The sequence below is a fragment of the Anolis carolinensis genome, chromosome 3, assembly GCF_035594765.1.
Source record: "Anolis carolinensis isolate JA03-04 chromosome 3, rAnoCar3.1.pri, whole genome shotgun sequence".
NCBI classification, from domain to species: Eukaryota; Metazoa; Chordata; class Lepidosauria; order Squamata; family Dactyloidae; genus Anolis; species Anolis carolinensis.
Window position 1 is genome coordinate 45793604 of NC_085843.1, and position 22747 is coordinate 45816350.

Below are 22747 nucleotides of genomic sequence, written 5' to 3' on the forward strand. Positions count from 1 at the left end.
AGACAAAGACAACAGATTATAAGAATAATAGAGAATGGTAAGACACTCACAACTGATGAGGAAATACTAGAAAAATTTAAACAATATTATATGAGTCTGTACAAAAAAGAAGAAATTGATCCAAACAAAATATCCCAATTTTTGGGAGAATTTCAATTTCAGAAAATATCTGATCAACAAAAGAGAGGTATTAAACAAAGAGATCACAATAGAGGAAATTAGAAAAGCAATAAAGATGATGAAAACAAATAAAGCACCAGGACCGGATGGATTCCAAGTTGAGTTCTACAAAGTTTTTCAAGATGAAACAATACTATATCTGCAAAAAATTATGAACGCAGCATTAAAAAATTCGGAAATCCCTGAATCATGGACACAGGCAGAAGTAATTGCTATCCCGAAGGAAAATGGTGACCCAGCGGAAATAAGGAACTGTAGACCAATATCCTTACTAAATGCAGATTATAAAATTTACGCAACAGTCTTAGCTAACTGGAATTCTTAAAAATTTGGATTGGCCCTGAACAAAAAGGTTTTCTGCCAGACAGAAATCTGAATGAAAATGTAAGATGTATAGTAGACATTATCGAATATTACAAACTCCATCGTGAAAAAGAGGTTGCCCTACTTGCCATCGACGCGGAAAAGGCGTTTGACAACCTGAACTGGTCCTTTTTTAAACTACTATTTATGGAAGTAGACATTGGATTTCACTTCCTGAACGCCATAGAAGCGATATACAGTAGACAAACTGCTAAAGTTGTGATAAACAACCAACAATCTTTAGACTTTGAGATTGAAAAAGGGACGAAGCAAGGTTGCCCCCTTTCGCCCCTAATATTTATTTTTGCTCTGGAAACACTTATCTGCAACATCCGCAAGGACAAAGATTTGAAAGGCACCAAAATAAGAAATCAGGAATATAAAATCCGTGCTTTTGCCGACGATATAATTTGTATAATTGAAGAACCCAGAATTGAAGCAAATAACCCTCCCAAGAACTATCTGGCATTAAGATAGTACCTAAATTAAAATATCTGGGTATCTGGTTAACGGCGAAAAATGCCCAGTTATTGAAAAACAACTAACAAGAAAAATGGAGGGAAATCAAAAAAGATTTATGACAATGGCAGTTTTTGAATATATCCCTGCTAGGCCACATAGCAACGATTAAGATGAATGTTTTGCCCAAAATGCTATATTTATTTCAAAACCTACCAATTATAAGAAATCAAAAACTGTTTAACGATTGGAACAAGGAGCTATCCAAATTTATATGGAAAAATAAAAAGCCGAGAATAAATTATAAAGTGATGACGGACCTTAAAAGTAAAGGGGGATTTGACCTCCCAAATTTAGGCCTTTATTATGAAGCATGCGCCCTAAAATGGGTCAAGGAATGGATCACCCTGGCAGATGAGAATATTTTAACACTGGAGGGATTTGACTTGCGCAGAGAGTGGCATGCATACCTTTGCTATGAGAAAAGACTAGTTGAAAAAAACTTCGGCAATCATTTCATTAGAGCATCTTTAATCAAAGTCTGGGAGAAGTACAAGAAATATTTATATAATAAAATTCCACTATGGACTTCATCGTTGGAAGCTAGTCAAAGAAACATTTTAGGATGGAAAAATTGGCCTAACTATAAAGATCTTTTGAAGAAAACTGAGGGAGAACAAAAATTAAAATCTCAGGAAGAATTGAAAGGTAAATTTAAAAATATCTCCTGGTTCCAATATGCACAAATTAAGGAGCAATTTATGAAAGACAAAAAAGTAGGGTTCTGCGAAGAGAAGGGTGCATGGGATAAAATTTTATCAATAAATAGGAAAGAAATTTCAAAGATCTATAATATGTTATTGGGCTGGTCTACCGAAACGGAAGCGGTTAAAAATTGTATGATTAGATGGGCAAAAAATATTGGCCGCCCAATAAAAATGGCAGAATGGGAGCTAATATGGAATAAGAAGTTAAAATACACGTACTCATGGGATTTAAAAGAAAATTGGTTAAAGATCTTCCACAGGTGGTATATGACCCCCCCCCAAAATTAAACTTAATGTATAAAAACTACCAGAAGGAATGTTGGAAATGTAAATTGCAGGAAGGGTCATTTTACCATTTATGGTGGACATGTGGAAAGCTACAAAATTTTGGAGAATGATTCACGAAGAGTCACAGAAAATATTGAATAAAAAATATCCTATGAAGCCTGAATACTACCTACTGGGAATTTTGGACACTTCATTCGAATTAGACATCAATGTTGATAAACTATTTACATATATGTCTACAACTGCAAGAATAGCTATTGCAAAAAAATGGAAAACAGAACAGACTCCGTAGTTGGAAGATTGGCTGGAGAAATTGGAGGAAATAAAAGACATGGAAAAATTAACGTTCCACTTGAAAGTAATTAGAGGAGAACCGATCACGCATACTAAGTGGGAAAAATTGGACTTATACATTAAGAAAAGGACCATAACAGAAAATGAACCGGGACATGGACAGAAATATACACCATAGAAACTTTTTCCGAATAGGGGATAGAATTGAAGTTTTCAATGTACCCCAATCCCTCCCTGACCATCCCTATGTGTTCTGTCCCTCCCCCAATCCCCCCACTTCCCCAGTTCCCACCCCCAGTTATCCTCCACTGTTAACCCATTTGTTACCCGTTTTTAAATTGTGTGTATGTATGTCTGTTTGGATACCACTTACCCCTTTCAAATAAAATCAAATAAAATTAAAAAAAAACCTTATATGGCTTCGACCCAGGGTGCTTCCAAGCAGGACTTAAACATGTGCTAAAGCAGGTTAACCCCCCCCCCCTTTGGCACAGGTTTAAGTCCAAACAAACTGGTTTTTCCAGAGGGGTTGTCTGCAGCCACCCAGAAGCACCTCTTTCTTTCTCTCCCCTTCTGTTTCCCTCTTCCTTCTCGCATAGTGTGTAGTTGGGACCATGTAGCAGGAAACCAGCATTTAAGTTTAAGTTCATTGGACTGTGGGTATTATGTTTTTGAGTTTGTTTCAAATTGTTTAACTTTCATAACATTGATTAAGTTATCAGCTATAGGATAATATAAAATTATGTCAATAATTAATAACTCAGAGAGACTACACCATTCCCTAGTTAGTTTAAATGAAAAATGAACTGCCCTAAATTTATTCACTGATCCTAACTTGAACAACTCCAGAGAATCTGAGCAATTTACTTAAGTAGGGCTTGGGACACCAAAAGCTGATCTTTCTTATGGTTTCTTATGAATGTGCAGGATTTGTCTTGCTGTTACACTGGCCAACATATTTTGTTGCCTCAAATGTGCTTCCTTGCCATGACTTTGTGTTTCTACCATTTTAAAGATTCACATCGAAGCTTGAAGTCATCCAGTTTCATAGATTCACCTCATGGGACACTGAAAAGGCACCACTTGGCTTAGCTCTAATTGGAAAACAGACTATAATTAAACCTCCACTCCATTGCATTCTGCTCACATTATTCAGACAACCTGGAGTTATTACCGAACATCAAATAAGAAGGTAATCAGAATACAGAAAACTCATAGATCTGCTGCTGTTAACTCTCCACATTTGAAAGGTGTCATTAAGGGTATCCATGTTTTGAAGTTGTTCTGTAGTTACTATTTCCAAATTGTTTTCAATGCTACATTATTCATTACCATGAGGGTCTTCATTCACATGTGACATAGAAATATGTGTTTTAATCAATCAAACTGTATTTTGCAAAGTGAAAAAAACAATAATACTTCATTTGTACATCAGAATAATAATGTGGCAGAGATAATGCACTTTCAGGGGGATTAGAGGGTAAGGATACTAATGCCTATTTACTTGACAGTAGCATGTAACCACCTACATCTCCTCTATTCATTTATAACAATTATTCAAAGATGTAATCACCCCAGCAGCACCTGATAAGAAATCTCCTGAAGGCTGAGTACAGCCCTCAAGTAACTTATTTTTCTCATCATGATTGTCTTTGTGATGGACATCTTCATATTTTGATAATGACATGTTGTGTTACAGTGTGTTATATCAAGCTGCATGCCTCAGTCATGTTGCATTTTCATCCTGTGCATATAAACTCAGACACAGTCAGATAATGTCATGTCAAAATACACAGTATTCAAGGAAGATGGTGAGATAATACCAGAATCATTGGGAAGATCATACAAAAGCTATATAATCATATAGAACAGGGTGTTAACTAGCATTACACCACAAAATCTTTCTTTCTTTCTTTCTTTCTTTCTCTCTTTCTTTCTTTCTTTCTTTCTTTCTTTCTTTCTTTCTTTCTTTCTTTCTTTTGTCACCATGCTGGGAGAAATGGTCCAGTGGTCTGACTCAGTGTAATGCAGATTATTTGCATAGTTCTTCAAAATGTTATTAGGATGTAGGATGTAATTGTTCACTAATTTTGCTCTCAAAAATAGCAGCTAGCAGTTTTAGCTATTTTCTTCCCACTGTGAGAAAATGTTCAAGTATTATATAATTTTTGAAAATTGTTAGCAGATCAAGACTAATATTTGATTATTTTTTTACACAAAGCAGCATTTTCTGTGCAGGTTATTTCTATGCAGAAAATACTGTTTCCTGCACACAATATGCTTTCTGTGCAAAAATGTTAAAAGAATGAAAGACATATTTAGCTCAGAAAAAGTCTCTCTTCATCAGTACTTTACAATAATAAATATTTTTTTCTCCCTTTTTGGAGAAATATTTTCAAATACTCTTTCAATTCCTATCTGGGGGGGGGCAACTTAGGGAGTTTTGTTGCCATTAAAATATTTTAAGAAAAACTTATATGATCCTCACAAGTAATAAGCAATGATATTTTTAAAGTAGTATTAAAATTAGTTCTTGCAACAACAACAACAACAACAACAACAACAATAATAATAATAATAACAACAATAGTTTTATTACTCTCCTCTCCTTATAGCTCGAGGTGGGGCACAACACAGTTAAAATACATCATCATAATAAAATACATTACATAAAAGGCATATATTAAAACCTTTTTCTATGAATTACATGTTTTAGAATACATAGAACAAAGATTAAAATACATAGACATATAATGTTGATTTACAATTCATAATTAAAGACTGATGGTACTTCCAGACAGGGAAGAAAGGTGGGAGAAAGTGGATTATTTCTGTCCCCATCCCCAATCCAAATCCTGGGTTTTACCTTGAGGAGTGGATAGATGCCATTCCAGGTCAACCAAAGGTTGATCTGGGATGCCATCCAGCCCCTCCCCAGCCCCCCATTTCCTCTGAAAAAACTTACCAGAGTGGTCTGTCAGCAGTGCAGGCCTCTCTAAAGAGTACTCCTGTCATGTAAAAATAATGCATCAAGAGGTGGAGGAGTAGTGTCAAGAATACTCAGCAGAGGGGTCTGTGCTGCTGGCAGACCCCTCCCAGTAAGTTTTGGGATGGCTGTGGGAACTGAACCCCAGGACTGTGGAAGGTGTCCCAGGAGTCAATCCCCATAAGCCTGGAACCTGCAAAGATTCATACCTTAATTTAAGGCTCGGATCTTCATAGGTGTCACAGGAAGAACTTCCTCACTGTGAGGGCTGTTCGGCAGTGGAACTCTCTCCCCCGGGCCGTGGTGGAGGCTCCTTCTTTGGAGGCTTTTAAGCAGAGGCTGGATGGCCATCTGTCGGGGGTGCTTTGAATGCGATTTCCTGCTTCTTAGCGGGGGGTTGGACTAGATGGCCCTTGAGGTCTCTTCCAACTCTACTATTCTATGATTCTATGATTCTATGAAATTAATGCAGAGTAAACTGAGAAATCCCAGTTTACACCACTTTAATCCAGGTTTACCTGAAGCATCATTGGACACCTTAGATAAACCAGTTACCTATCATGGGTTATTGGGCTTGTGTAGAAGGGCCGTGACTTGGTAGTTCTGCTGGAAGAGATCATTGAACACAATGTAACCCAATCAATCAGCAATGAAGACATCTGGGAAAGCAGACAAAATTAATTGGGAAGAAATGCAACTGTTTCTGCATCAGTTACACTGTTCCCTCATCATAGTTTTCCTTCAGTCTGTATAGTGGTGTTTCCAGACAGTGAAGAAAACACAATGCAGAAAGGAGACATATCAGATGATCTGTTCAGTCAAAGAGCAGAAGGCTTATAATAAGGCACCTAATGCCATAATGCCATGTGATGAAAGTGGGGTCTGTAGGCTACCTTAGGCCAGACCACACCTCATTTGCCTCTTCAAGTTCTGAAAGTGACCCACCCTTAGTGTCGTATGGGTTTCTCTGGTTGCTTTGGGTAGGAATTTTCTCCCATTTTCCATTGGGTGCTTCTCCTCCCTCATATAGCATTGGGGGACCTTGATAATTGGCTAAGGTGGCATCAATAAACAGATTGCCTTCTGGTCAGTTATATGGAGGGAATTTAAGAGTTTGGTGTTTACCTTGGCACTCATTTTAGTGTTGAGTATGGTTCTGAAACAACTCTGCAGGTCATTTGGTTTGGAAGGGTTGGGAAGGCAAACCTTGGGACTTTCCTCTCACTTTGGAAGCATGAGGCTTTGGTTAAAGTGCCTAAAGTTTACTTTCCAGAGAGGAACTCAAAATATTTGGACTGCTGGCAGAGCTCAGGTGATTTGCCCAAGACAAGGCTGCAGGCCTCAGCTGAACCCACAACAGGTTGCTGCTCCCTTGCTACTTTCTGCCCATAACATATATGAGTAAAAATGACATAGGCTAAATAAAACATCCATTATTCATCCCAGTCTTTGTGTCTGGTCTCTTTATTTCATGGTTGGTCATTAATCAACTTTTTTTCAAAGCAAGAATAAATTTTATTTTTCACAACTCAGAAAAACAAAAAGCAACTCCCAATCCCTCTCTATTTTTAATGATTGCGAAATAGATAGCCAACTTTATTCCATGTTGCCAACTTTTATTTCTTTGAAATACTTACTCATTTACTCCTTCTCACTTTGTCACGAGAATGCTTGCAATAGTGCAGCTTTTTCCTTCTTGGCCCTGTACATAGGCCACTGGTGCAAGAGAAATTTTCAATGGGATTCAGAGCAGATCTTGAGCAAACACAGTCATAAGGACTCATCCTCTTAAACAAGAAGAGGAAAGTCTTTTGATCATTATGTGATGAGACTCAGGGAAGTATTTGTCAAAGAATGTCTTTGAGCATTAAAACAGCACTTTGAATTATCAATTTTTCAGAGGTATCCTGAACTGAAATTACTGAAAAATGTTTTAAATGTTTTACAGCCAAACTGATAGCCATTAATTGTACTCTTAATTATACATGAAATCAAGTGTCATATGCAAGAGAGGTTAATTAATAGGTTTCCTAGTGATTTTTTTTAAAATCTGAAACTGATATTGTATTTGTGTTTCATTATGTTACCATCAGTGCCAGTATATATATATATATATATAGACAAATGGTGTCCTCCCCTCCCACTAAACAACAAAAGTACAAGCCCCAGAACCTAGAAATTTGGCAGCACAATCCACCATCCTTGCCCCTACGTTCCGACAACAAAAAGAAAAGAAAAATAAAGTCCTAATTAGAGGGAGAGGAATAATTGTCTTTAGCCAATTGCTGCCAGTTAGAAGACTAAGCTCCACCCACTTGGTCTCCTAGCAACCTACTCAGGCCTCACTCTCTCTTCCACACTGCCTATAAAATACAGATTATCTAATTTGCACTGGATTATATGGCATTGTAGACTCAAGGCCCTTCCACACAGCTATATAACCCATTTATAATCTTAGATTATCTGCTTTGAACTGGATTATCTTGACTCCACACTGCCATATAATCCACTTCAGTGTGCATTTTATTCAGCTCTGTAGAAGAAGCCTCATATAATCCAGTTCTAAGCAGATAATATAAGATATACAGTAGAGTCTCACTTATGCAACATAAACACCCTGGCAGAACATTGGATAACTGAATATGTTGGATAATAAGAAGGGATTCAGGAAAAGCCGATTAAACATCCCATTCCCTCACGACCCTATTTGCTGCCAAACTGCCATCCATGTCTATGCCAGGCATCCTCAGAGATTATGAGATCTGTTTGAAAACAGACAAGTGGGATGTTTATTTCTATCTCACCAATGATATCCAGCATGGGACAACTCTTATCTGTCCGAGGTGACCTTGATTGCCATTGAATACCCTTGCACCTTCAAGGCCTGCCTGCTTCCTGCTTCAGAGAGGAATCCTTTGTTGGGAGATGTTAGCTGGCCCTCAGTACATCATGTCTGGAATTCCCTGATTGCTCAGTGCTGTTCTTTAGTTTACTGTCCTGATTTCACAGATTTTTTTAATACTAGGAGCCACATTTTGTTCATTCCAGGCAGGCAGGAACCATCCAGGCTTTGAAGCTACAAGGCTATTCAGTGCCAATTCCAACATTCACACTTGCCTAAAGCAGACAACAGTTCTTTCTTCCACCCTGGTCATTCCACAGATATATAAACCCCACTTCCTTTCATTGCAACACATTTCACAACCTCTGAGGATGCCTGCCATACATACAGGCGAAACATCAGGAGAGAATACATTTGGAACATGACCAGGCAGACCACAGAACTCAGAGCAACTCAATACAAAGAGAAACAAAAATAATAAAATAAATACAAAAAACAAATAAAAAACAAAACAAAATAATACAATTTAAAAAACATAAATAAAAATAATATAATAAAATAATAAAATATAATACATACAAATAATAAAATAAAATAATAAAAACACAAATAATAATGAAAGAATAAAAATAAAATAAATACAAATAATACAATAAAAATAATAAAAAACACTAAAAATTAATACAATAAAATACTATAATAACAGAAAATAACTAAAAATAATACAAGACAATAATAAAATATAATAAATAAAAAAGATAAGTTACAATAAAATTAATTAAAAAATACAAATAACGTCAAATAAAAATTCCACAACAATTTTTCACCAATACCACCACCACTTTGCAACGCGTGGCTGGGCACAGCTAGTATATATATATATGAATACACAATTTTGTATGAGAGCAACATCTTCATAAATCGACTTTCATATGTAAAAATTAGAATTGGAAAGTTTGGTGACATTCATGTCCAGCAGAAGACTGTTGTTCCACTGCTATATTGTGGACCTGATAAAGGGACCACTATGCATTGAGCACAATTATGCACATCCCAAACCAGTGCATATCAGGCACTCTGGATATTGATTATTGATAATCAGCTACTGCCAATGTAAGCATGAAATTTAGATTTCTTATCTGAGTTTTTGTTTTGAACCTTAGTTGTATTGCATGGCTCCTGGGGTTGATGTGAGCTAGATTGGATTATTTCCTGAATTTTGAATTTGGGTCTATCCTTTGGGTCAGTATACCGTGTGATTGGGACTTGTAGGCCAATACATCTGTAGGGCTAATAAGGCAGAGACCCCCGAAAAACCCTTTTTCCTATAAGATGGATCAAGGAAAATCCTATAACCTGATTTTACCTATCTATGACCTGCATGTCAGCTCATTTCCATTGACCACAATAAAGTCATAAACATAGCTAAGAATCAGGTAAAGGTAGGCATTTGAACATATTCATACCAAGAAACTAGCTGATGACATAGATAGAAAGTAATAAATATGCAACAAATGACTATGAACCCTATGGAAAGTAATCCAGATGAGGAAAATGCTTAAAATGCTGAGACCTGCAGGTGTCTTAAGGTGATCACAATAGAAGTAATGGTTCTCAATCCCAGACATGTCAGCAAGGAGTCCAGAAATTGCTGAACAACATAGGATCATAAGGGTTGCTGGAACAAGACCAAGACACGTACCCCAGCTGATGAGGAATTTTCCTATTGACGATCTAAGTGTATGCAATGTACTGTATTAATAATTAATTGTGATCAACAACTTATATAACAATGTCTGTATAAACACAAGGTATGTACAAAGTATAAGGTGTGGAAGTTACCTTGTATCAGCCGCAGAGCTGACGCTTCTCACCCTTTTCCTGCTGAAAACAGTAAATTATGAACTCGGAACCCTGTTGGCCTGGCATTGTTCTTCCTTACCACTTGCATCCGAACAGATTGGCTGCTGCCACTGCAACACTAAAGACTTCTGATTTCTGGTGTATAAAGTTGACTTACAATTTTTGTATCCATTGGAGAAAGTGTCGCTGTACTCTTCAAGTGCTTGTGATGAAATAACTGAACAGAATTGTTAAAAGGACACCCTTAATTACTAATGTGTGGAAATTATTTATTATTGCAGGCTTGCATATCCAGTCACAGAGCATCCATTGCTTGAAGGCAATATTTCCAAGTGTTCTTTCTTTTAAAAAATCTTCTTGGCTTCAAATTTTTCTCCTGTTATTTCCTTCTCAGTGCTGTGTACCTATGATATCTTTTTCTCCTGTCTCCAACATATATTTGATAGCTTTAATCAATAAGGCAGAATTTATGAATACCATTTAGCACATAAGCACCAACAGTGACAAAAGTGATATCATGTAGTTAGTGTATGAGAAATATATATCCAACTTTATTCTATGTTGCCATGCAAAAGCCTTACTATAAGAAGGGAAAACAATGGGAAGAAAAAGATTCTGAACCAACTGTAAAAGGTCAAACCATTAAATACTCCTTTAATGTTTTCTCTTTTCCTGATCTTGCTGGTGCTGTGCAAACTGGGGGGGGGGGGAGCACTAAAATGTTCCTAAAATGGAATTTAGGTCAGAAATTGGGATTATGTTAACATGGAATGGCATTGTGAAATAGAAGGCATGGAACAGAAGCTAAACTTATCTTCTCTTAGATCTTTTCTTAGAATTATTGCATTTTGTGCCAGGAAGGACTCTGTTGTATGTTGCACCAACATCAAGGTAGAACTGTGTTCTGCACTGTTAAAGCTACACATTCTATAATCCAGGTGCACAACTGGGGATGAAGCAGACCTTTCCTGATCAGGAATTTTGTCAACCTCAAGAATAAGAAACATGGTTTCAATTTAACATATATGCTACTCAGAACAACAACCTGTTACTTAAACATCCCATGGCAACATGTAGAAATATATGTTAGTAAAAAGTGTGTGTTGGGAATGTATGCGTGTTAGGAATGTAAACCTGAACTATCTCATTCTTGAAGATTAATTAATTGAGATAGTTGTATCCATGCTGTGAGAGAAAGCAAATATTCAGTTACAGTGTGTTCACATGTGCATGTGCCTTCAATTTGCTTGTTGACTTGCGGTGATCCCATTAATTCCCTATATGTTGCATTAAAATGTATTTCTTCACAAAACCATTTCTCTGCAATACTTTGAGATGTTCAGATACTGAGAAAATTGCATAGAATGTGCTTTGTTCTAGTGGCTTTTTCAACAAGATTTCCCAACTGTCATTATTATTTTTTTGGCCTGATAGCAATAATTATTAATATTCTTCATATTCTTCCTCCCCCCTTCTCTGAAATAAAACTTCGAGCAAATTTACGACACCACTGTCTATTCTAAGCTTTATTCTAGACATTAAAAGAACTGTCTGAGGTGCTGAATCTTATCCTCAAAATAAATTCGTGAGCATATAAACTGGAATCGATGGGTGCCTTAAAACCTGAACTAACACAGAGAGCAGATTCACAATGCAACTGACATGGAAACTTCTCTGTCTGTATCTGTGTGTGTACCAGTGGTGGGAAATATGAGCTGTTCATATGTTGTTGGGCAGTGTAATGGAAAACCTTAATATAATGGGGATTTTTGTCTGTTATTTAATGTTGGTTATATGGCAAAGGTAGGCAGGAGTTAGCTACTTCTGATTGGTTGTTGCATCACCATGGTAACGTAACTACTGCTCTAAAAATGTATCCATTCTGAGAGGCTAGCAAGAAAGGGGCGGAGCTAGCTGGAAGAAAAAGGAGGGAACATTTTAAAAGTTAGCTCAGTCTCTAGTCAGATGAGCTAGAGGGAAGATGTTATGTGTTTAAGTGTGTAGCTTCCAATGTTGTATTGAAGTATAAAAGGACTAATTTAAGTCCAGGTTCTCAGTTAGGTAAAGCTGAAGGGAAAAGGAATATTTTGAGACAAAGTTTCAGTTGATTTATTGATGTTAAAGAGTAAAAGATAATATCTATTATATGTAAGTGGAACTGAAAGAAAGAACTTTGTAACAAGATATGCTTTATATGCAAGAGAAGTCATGAATAAACATTTCTTTGTTTCAATATATATAATTTGTAGTTGTGTGTCAAGTTACCGGTAGAAAGTTTGAAACCTGAGTGTCGGCTCGTATATATATTAGAGTGGCCTTTCTGAGGAAAATTGGAACCTACGTATTGGCCCCAGGTTTGGGTTGTGTGTATGTTGAGGAGACATATACTGACAATTTATAATTAAAATCCTGTAATATACATATAAAGAGAGAAGACATGAAGCAATGAGGGTGTCTTCTAGTTGTGAACTGCAATTCACATACTGTAGTCTACGTGGATTCATCCATCACTCTCCCCTCAGTGCCTCATTGCCTCACATGCGAGCACGCACATGCTTATGTGTTTATTGTTGGCAATGGCTGGGATCTTGAAATAAAGATCACCCCCTGCTTTAGTGGGATTCTTTGTTACAGACTGCAACTGAATTCTTCATCACTAGTTATGCTGATAGTTAAAACAAAGAACCATATTATTCCTACCCCTAGAAATCTTTTTCTATTACGTTTAGATTGACTATGTGTTCAATGTCACTATAAGATTATATATAGTAAATAATGTAGTGTCCCTCAATTTCACCATGTTTTCAAATGTTTTTGCATGCTGTTATGGAATAAAATGTTATGGTTGAGCCTTCTGGCTCCGATACTAGGAGACGAGGTCGTAAGACTCCTCGAGAGTCAGACTCTTTTGAGGAGCGTTTAAGGAAACGGCTCCGGGACTTATTTGCAGAACCAACAGACGAAGACTCCTTTGAGGGTTTTACAGAGGGAATGGAGGAAGAGATGGTTAGCTCAGAGGAGGATGACATGGAATGGACTCGTGTGAGGGAGGATTTGGGTGTCACTGGCAATGATAGCATGGGAGGCGACTGGCGGGTTGCAGGATCGGACCCGTGGACGGGCTGGAGGGATGGAACCGGATCCACAGCTGGGGATGCTGTGGGGCGTAGTCAAAGGTGTTTTAGTTCTGATGAGGATGATGATGAGGAGGCACCTGGAATTAGGATAGCAGCTGACAGCGATGAGGAGTTATGAACTGGCATAAAATGGGGTCTAGAATCAATGGCTAATTGCGTTGGGCAAGGTAATCTGGACGAATGCTTGGGCTCTTGTTGAGGAACTTCCTGAAGACGGGTGTGATTTGTTTGCTGGATACGTAAGTTACCAAGGACACTGGGCATAGACGGCGGGAGGAACTGTGTGGGCTTTTTCTGTGCAACTTGTGTTTAATCTTGATAGCTTGGACCTCCGTCGTCTTTTTGACGGACATTATTTGCCAACTCTGGATTGACGCTGGACTGACTGACTGACTACGACTCTGGACTAACCCTTCTGTGGCTATCGGTGGAACTTGTGGAACCTTAGATGTCTGCGTTTGGCTTTCGACCTTGGACTGGATTGGGACCCCGCTGACCGTCGTTACCCTGATTGATGTGCCTGGACCTGGTTTTTGCCCGTTGCACGGAGGAGCAACAGCCCGAGTTACTTCTGTAGCTCTTGAGTAGCAAAGGGGAATCTGCTGCTGGGTTTTGTGTTCATTTTGACCTTTGTTAACCAGTTTTTGTTTGTTTAATTGCCAGGCTGAAGTAAGCACCTTTGATTTAACCCGGATTAAACTTCTGTTTAATCCGGTTTATTCTTTTGAACTGTTTAAACTCAAACGAAGCTATTTTTGTTACTTTTCATACTGAAGACAAGTGTTTGCCTAGCCTTTTGTTTCCTACGGGCAATTTTTAGTTCTGTAACCTCAATAAACTGTGTTGTATTCTATTTGGAGGCGTTCTGTCTTTGACATAAAAAATGAGAGAAAGCTAGAGAGAGATAAACTGCTGGTAATCATAGCACACTTCATGAACAACAATACATGAAGATACAGTATTGTGGTGTCATTCCTTACCTTAACCTATGCATGCTCACTATATATTGCATGTTGGGAGGAATTTACAACTATTCCTGTTTTTCTGGGATTCCTGCTCACACAGAAGGAATCCTTCATAGTGCATGTTCATGTGGGACCTTTTCTGACTTCAACAACACAGCTAAATCATGGCAACTCCCTCCTACCAGCTCTCATAGAATGTGTGATGAAAATCTGAAAATTATTGTATCTGAGTGTGATCTTTAGGTCACCAATACTTTGTGAGAAATATAAATATGTGCGGACACAACTGGAATATGTAGTTGAAAGTAGGAATTACTAATAAGCAGAATGCATTTGCATATATGAAACTGATTGAAATTTAGAATGCCTTTTGAGGGAAATCTATTCCTTTCGGTTTAAATAGATTTTAAAACTCAGTTTCTCCAAACTATACACACAACACAATTTCATTACTCTCATAGATTATTCAGTGTACTCTTTTTGAAAGCACATTTGCTGATCTTTGTCTCCCAACTGCTTAGCACTATGTATGCACTTCAAATGCATAAGTGACGGGGCTCTGGCACAATGGCTGGGCTGTGACACAGCTGGTTAGTAGCCAGCTGCAATAAATCACTACTGACCAAGAGGTCATGGGATCAAAGCCCGGGTCGGATTGAGCTATTGACCATTAATAGCCTAGCTCACTGCTGACCTAAGCAGTTCAAAAAACAGTGGCATCTGTTGAGTAGAAAATTCTAGGTACCGCTTATGCGGGTAAGCTAATTTCACTTAATTTACATCACCATAAAAACTCCCAGCAGTGTGCAGAAAGGAACGAGGAAGTACTATCAGCAAAGGACTTGGTGTCACATGTGGACAATAAAGCAGCAGCTCCCTCTGTGGCTGGAATTAAGCATACCCTCATGAAGCTGGAAGATGGAAAAATGTTAAATTGCCTATGTTGTCTATTTATATATTGTATGTCTAATAATGGCATTGAATGTTTGCCATGTATATGTGCATTGTAATCTGCCCTGAGTCCCCGTCAGGATGAGAAGGGCGGAATATAAATACTGTAAATGAATAGATAAAAATAAATATTTCCTTTTCTTCTCTGTCTTCCAATCAAACCAGATTTTTCATTATAGCACACTAGCACCTCATGAAATACATTTAAGCACCATGAGAAATATGTTGAGTACTCAGTAATGCTGTTTAAGGGCACTATTGTGGGGTTAAGTCTCAGAATCAGCACAGCACCATACTTAGTTATACCATCACAGAATGAGAATTATAGCACAGGGCCTGGATACTTCTCCTTTGGGGAAGAGTTGCAGCTGAGTGATATAACATATTATTTGCTTTAAAATAATCTGAGGTTTAAGCCCTGATATGTATGAGTAAGAACAAGAAAGATTTCTGTCTAAACCTTAGAATGTTTCTAATCATTTTATAGTACTGGACTAGATAGAACAATGGCCTGAGTTAGTGTAAAATTGTCCTATGGTCTTTCATTTTATCTGGTGAGAACATGGTATATATGCTCAGGATCTCAATAAAAAGAGTTATAAATTCATTTGCACTCCAACCTAGGACTTGTAAAGCACATTCATTTACACACTTATTTGCACACACCTACCAGGTTCTGATTTGAAAAATGAAGACAAAACCCTGTTATTCCTTGGTCTGTCCCTAATCATGGAGGAAATACAGGTCCTTTAATAGACAAATAAATGAAGCAAAGATATATATACCTCACTGAACCATCCATTGTCAAGATATGAAAATTTATACAGATATTGTTTGATACGAAAAGTAAAAAAAAAATTGAGAGTACTGCCATAGGTGCATTTGTTTATTTGTTTCTGTAAGTGCATTTATTCCTTTAGAGAACATAGTTTGAATAAGAAAAATTGCAAAGGAAGTATATCCAAAATAGTTGTGTATGTGTGTGTGTGTGTGTATGCATATAGTGCTGTGCTCAGCATGAAGCACATCAGAAATGTTTTTTTCTGTAAAGTTTATTAATCACTGAATTAGAAAATCACAAATAAGTCAAAGAGAAACCAACTTCTGCTGAAGTTGTTAAAAAGTCGATAATGTCCTTTGCTTTTTTCAGGTATTAATTTCTGCAGGGCATGGGTCAAAATAAGGTTCCTCAACCCTTTTTAAAAATGTGTCTGATCTCAGAAATAAAACAGATGCTCTAAATGATGGTCTTTTTTTAATTTATAAGATTCCAATGGAAAAACTGGTCATAACATAATAGCTTCCGACAATAATGGATAACCATTGAAAGAGAATTTTATCTCTTGCAGAAATAGTGTAGAATCAATAAATTACTATTGTATAAATTATTAAATCTATAGACAGGAGAGAACCATGGCTTGAGTTCCTTCTCATTAATTTATTAAATGAGGACATAAACTCATTGTTATTGCCTGTCTATTAATTTAATAATTTATTGAATAATAGATGTTCCTAGTACAAAGTTGAGTGGGATGGGATCCATCTTTGAAATTATTTCAGCACTAATGAGCTTGACACTACATTAGTTAATCTGCCCTTTTGTCAAATGTCTGTGCTTGTTGGGAAGCAAAAGACATTTTGGCTGAACTTGTTCATAAATAACTTTCCACAGCTTTTTCTTCCATTTAGCAAACTGGCTTTCATGGATGAAGTTGGTAAGTAACTAGACTCACTTGATTCAGTGCAGTGAGCAAGGTACTTATCACGAATGTTCATTAAACAAACATACAATGTTACATCACTTTGCTTGGTGTTTGACAATAGTATAGATATGAGGTGGGACCCTTGACATATATGGAACTAAAGTAGCTTTACTCTAGGTGTGGTTATGGGGTCTTTGTGAAACCATGGGAGCTAATTTAAGATATAAATGAAAACTGGAATGCTTACTGAAATTGCAAAGCTGTTTGAGATCAATTGCTATATAAGTGCTATGCATTCCATTAGCTGGGAAGATATAAATTTTTATCTCAGCTTCCTATAAAACTGATTTTATTATTGCCAAAATGGAAACCTACTATGTCTACAAGAAGTCATTTAATATTATTTCTAGAGTCCTATAATTATCACATTTTCAAACTACATCAGCAAGTTCCCAATCAGATAAAGTTGTTTGTTCTCCGTAGCAATGTAAATTATTTTAAATAATATAAAACACACAGCCAAACATTTTCTTTCTTCTCATTCTGAAATGGATATTATTCTGTAGGTTGCACTGTTCAATAGTACTCACAGTTCTGAAAATCATTTCAAATGTATATCATAAGTGAAATTTGAGAATCACTTTTCGACTGATTGAATAAAGTTACGATGAAACTGGCATTTATACATGACCCACATGACTACAGTAAATCAAAGGTTTTATTCTGGAATCAGACAAATCTTGAATCTAGAAATTAATTGAGCTGTTTTGCACAATTTTAGGAAATGTCTAAATTTAACTTGAATGTCTCCAAAGTAAAACCAGCCTAAATCTGAAAATGCCTGAAGATATTCGTATAGTTTCAGCTTTTTATGACAGATAAATATCTTTTAAAACTGGTATACCTCTCAGGCAAACTCTCAAAATTTAGGAAAAAACAGTTGGTATGTCTGGGTGAAGAAGACAGATGATGTAAATTCTTGCACAGTTATTCTGTGTTGCTTGGAAAACACAGACATGCTAGACTCTATTCCTGAAGAATGTTTGTTATCATAGGAGCTCCTGTGCTTTGTGCAACCTTTGTGGTGGGTGAGTAGTTAGCTATAAAACTCAGAGATAATTGATCCCTCATCAAATGAAATGTAAAAATACCATTGTTTATTAGGAGGACGATGGCATAGATCTGACTTCTGCTTTGCATAGTTTGTGAGAAGATGTCCACATAGGTAAGATAACATTTAGTTCTACTTCTCTGGCATTCCTCTTAACCCCTAGCCCTGCAAGTGACTGGAATAAATATAAAGATCTCACTCAAATTCCATCCCTGAAATGGAAGAGGTTTCTGAATATGCAGACTACATGTTATGCAACAATCTTTGCACTAAAGTTTTCGATATTACAGTAGTCTCGCTTATCCAACCTTCACTTATGCAACGTTCTGCATTATCCAATGCAGTCTGCTTTTTAGTAGTCAATATTTTTGTAGTCAATGTTTTCAAGACATTGCGATGTTTTGGTGCTAAATCTGTAAATACAGTAATTACTACATAATGTTACCGTGTGTTGAACTGCTTTTTCTGTTGATTTGTTGTAAAATATGTTTTGGTGTGTAATTTGTAAAATCATGACATAATTTGACATTTAATAGGCTTTTCCTTAACCCTTCCTTATTATCCAACATTTTTGCTTATCCAATGTTCTGCCAGCCTGTTTATGTTGGATAAGTGAGACTCTACTGTATATGATCTTAATTGAAGGTACATGTTTCAGTGCAATAAAAGAATGTCATAGGATAAGGAATAGTGTGATTTACTTTTGCTTTGTTTTGACTTCCTTTTCTAAATGGCTACTATGAGTCACTATTTTAAATACCAGTAATGGCCCAGAAGCAATTTTCAAGATATCAAATGGAAATTTACCAAACATGAACTTTATTGAGCTTTACAGTGCCTTGTGAAGATGAAATGAAGATGCACAAAGCAGCCTTTATAGATTAGAAAAGAAGGTTCTGTCATGTTAGCTCTCACACAAACCAGGTCCTATGAATAGTTGCATAAATCAATAAAATTCTCTCCAGACTCAATCAACATTTTTACTCATGAGAGACATTAAGAACTATCACATAAACACCACCACTATCTGCAGGAATGATGGTAGAATCTTGCTGTATATATAAGTAGTTCCAAATCCCTACTTGCCATAATATTTATATATGTCATTGTGAGTGATTCTCCCCAGAAACAACAAAGGAGCAGAACACTATCTTAAATAATTTCATATAACAGAATGTTCTTAACAAGTTTGGCAGAATTAGTTCAAAAGTTCACATTATTGTTTTGCTTTCTTTTCTTAATTACCTGTAATAGCAATCAGTTGAGTATAACACAGGGAGGTGGGGAGATATGTATTGTTGATTACTCATGTTCTTATTTTACAAATCCCCAGTAACTTACAAAGAAACATTTTAATTTCCCAGGGGCACATTTGCCTTGCAGAATGTCTATAGGAATTGATCCAATGTAGGCCGTAGTATGAAGTGTTAGATGCAGTTTTAAGCAATAGTTGGCATCCTATTCATAGCACATGCTGGGGAAATCCCTCCTATAACTAGCATACTTTAAAAAAAAAAGAAGATATTCATTATATCCTCTAACAACACCAATATACAACAAAGTGGCTTGCAAATGCACTTCCCTTTCCATGCCTTCTGTTCATTTTAGCTAATTTCAAATGGTATTGAGCAACTGATGAAGAAGCAGGGCTTTTTCTTTGTCCCTGAGCACTTACGTGCAATTGCAACATGGTTAGGTGTATCCTTAGCTGTGGTGGGGAACAAAGGAGATGGAACTTCACCTGCAGATTCTGTTGCATACACAGTCCAGGTTCTGCTGCATAATTGTATGTGGGTACTGCCAAAATAGGTACTATAATATTAAAATAGATTGAAAAAGTGTGACCGGAATTTATTTATTTATTTATTTCCAACAGTTATATCCCACCCTTCTCACCCGAAGGGACTCAGGGCAGCTTACAACAAATGGCAACAAATTTAATGCCTAATTCAATGAAATCACCAATTCAATTTAGTGATTTCAGCTAGGCAGCCCAAAAGCTGCGAGGGTATCTGCCTGACGAGCGAACACTAGATTTCCAATCCAAGCCACAATGAAGAATTGAGGTCCACCAGGAGATTGAAGGCAGGTGACAGAAGTTTTATTCAAACTGCAGTAGGGACACAAGCATGGGGAAACAAGCTCCAAATGTGCAAGTGTGTCAGATCAAGAAAAACTGCACATCTTTATACAGTAAAGTTGCCACAGGCTAACATGGACATCTATTCAACCCTTCCCACCCTGCTTCCCCATTGGCTACAGCTGATGGTGCTGGCTGGGACCTCCTCTGGCCTCCGATTGGCTAGGGGGTGGGCCCCGTCAGCGGTTGTGCTGATTCATCCTGGAGCTGTGGATGTCATAAAGTTCCCTCCCCAGCTGGAGCCAGGCCTCCCTGAGGCTCCCAATCTGAAGGAGAGGGAGGGCAGGTGGTGGGGAACTGCATCCACCTTGCAGATTATGTTGATGTTTTTAGCCCAAACAATGAAGTTTTGGAAATTTGAATGAGAGGATTATGACAGTATCAAATCCAGGAACTAGGAACAAAGGGTCTTGCCAAATGTCTTCCCAAAGTGGGGGCAATAGCCAGTCCAGGTGGAATCATCAGGGTCCTGGCTCAGTCTATTGTCCTTCTAATGTTGGTGCTATCCCAAGGAGAGTTTTGGGCTCCCCGCTGTGAAGCAGGAAGGTTTTTGGTTTCCTGGAGAGATATTGGGAAAACAGCTCCAGACTGAGGAGATTCCTGGGTTGAGGTTATCAAAAGTTCATCTGTGTCTTGATTTCAGAGTATTATTATTATATAAAAACATACATTATAAAAAGGAAAAAGGAACAGAACATAGGGCTCATGCATTATTTCATATATTATAGGAGGCATCCCTGTGCAGATGGGGATATGAAGAAAGGAGTTATAATAGAGTATCATGCATAATGGTTGAGAAAATAAAGAGAAATTTAAAGGTAAATGGCCTTGAATAATCTTTATTTTATTAATTCATAAGAAAGGAGGAGAGGCTGACTTGCCTTATAGGTCCCGCACAGTGGGCGAATAAAAGAGGGGGGTGGTATGTTTTGTTCGATATCAGAAGGAGGAAAACCTGGGGAAACAGCGAAGCACGCATGCTCAGTGTAGGCAGAAGGTGAAAGGGAGATACTTCTCATCCACGCTGTAGGTATGCCAGTAGAGAGCAATATTTTTCCTGACATAATAGAGAATCTTGGAGAATATCTCCATTTTTGGCAAATGTTTTAAAAATGTTTAAAGTGTGTTTCTCAAAAGTTAGATAACCATGAGAAAGAAAAACCTAGACTAGAGGAGAATCTTCACAGTTTAGGACATCTTGTATGAATAAAATGCATATAGGGTTTTTGCACAGAAAACTGCTTTCCTGAAAATAAAATGTTTTTGAGAAAAAATTACATTCTACAGGAGGGAAGATGGTGTAGAATAAAGACCCAGGCATGGTACTTTTCACAACACAGCACAAAAATACCACATGTGAATTCTATCCAGGATAAATTTAAACCCGAGAAAATGTTTTTTTGAAGACTTTCAAAGACTTTTCTGCAGTTTGCATGCATGTTGTTACAAATAGCCATTGTCTTCTATGAGAACAAGCAAACAATCAGGACTGTGACTTGAAGGGGGAAATTCTTACATTTTTTCTCATTTTTCATAATTTCTCCATGAAAGCCACTATTTACTCCAGCCTGTTTGCTGCAAATAGAAAATCTGTAAAGTACTGAAAAACAGCAATGAGGCTGAGTTTTGAAGGTGCTAGGCAAGAGCAAATAACAGAACATTTCTCAGAGTATTGTGCCTATGGGAATCATATGAAAGTAATGTGGAAACATATAAAAATTTAAAAATAGAAGCATTGATAATAATATTAAAAATGTTATATTTTCAAAATTAGATAAATATATACATCAATTCATTCAACAACTTTTTTTCTGACAAAGATGCTGGTGAATTTGCTCCATTTCAGATAGTGTACTGTTTTCCCTATTTAGAGGCAGTTTTTGTTTACTCTGCCTAGTAAGGGTTCCAGTTTATTTCAACCAAAGGAAGAAGAAATCTAAGAAACTGCTGTACAATCCTAACCTGAACAGTAAAATGCTATAGTAAATAAGGTAGTACACAGGAGTAAAGCACACTCTCATACTTGTATTGATTGTATACTTTTGGCATTAAATTTTGCCAATTTTTGTAAGCTGCCCTGAGTTCGCTCAGGTGAGATGGGCGGGGTATAAATGTTGTAAATAAATAAATAAATACTTGTTCATTAAAGGAAGGATGTCTATCCATCAGTTGTGAAATATTAGTGCTATATAGCATTGCAAACAACAACAAAGAAAATATCTGCAAACAACATGAAGAGAGAGGGGGGGGAGGATAAATATCCAAGTATGTCATCAGTGAAATGCTGAATGTATGACCAGAGTATGATTTATTGGAACAACCCAGGAGGAACAGACTTACCTGTCATAAATTCGCAGGTGATATATTTTCCTCTTATGCTAATCAGTCAGCATTTTCCTTCCATGTGGAAAAGAAACATCTCATCATGCTTGAGCTGCAAGTAAGGGAAAAGGTTCTTATTCAAAGGTCAAAACTAAAAGTTACAGGAATTTGCATTTTTATGCCACCTGGATGCAGTTACTATTGCTATATATTCAGATCCTCATCACATCACAATTAATGAATATGATGATAGAAGTTACCCTCACCTTCCCCCAAGTTTCACCCTTTCATAAAGGAAATGTCAGTGTCTCCTTCAAACAGAACTAGTTTTGCTGGAAGGATGAATGGTGATAATTCCATACATCTACATTTTTAG

General features: G+C 37.1%; 1 long non-coding RNA gene across 1 annotated transcript in view; it reads right to left on the reverse strand.

Annotated features, from left to right (window-relative positions):
* Positions 1–22747, reverse strand: part of LOC134297393 (uncharacterized) — a 120248-nt gene that overhangs the window by 92330 nt on the left and 5171 nt on the right. Inside the window, exon 2 of the long non-coding RNA XR_010004117.1 lies at positions 22390–22483. This is a non-coding gene — a long non-coding RNA (uncharacterized LOC134297393). The remainder of the gene's footprint in view (positions 1–22389; positions 22484–22747) is intronic.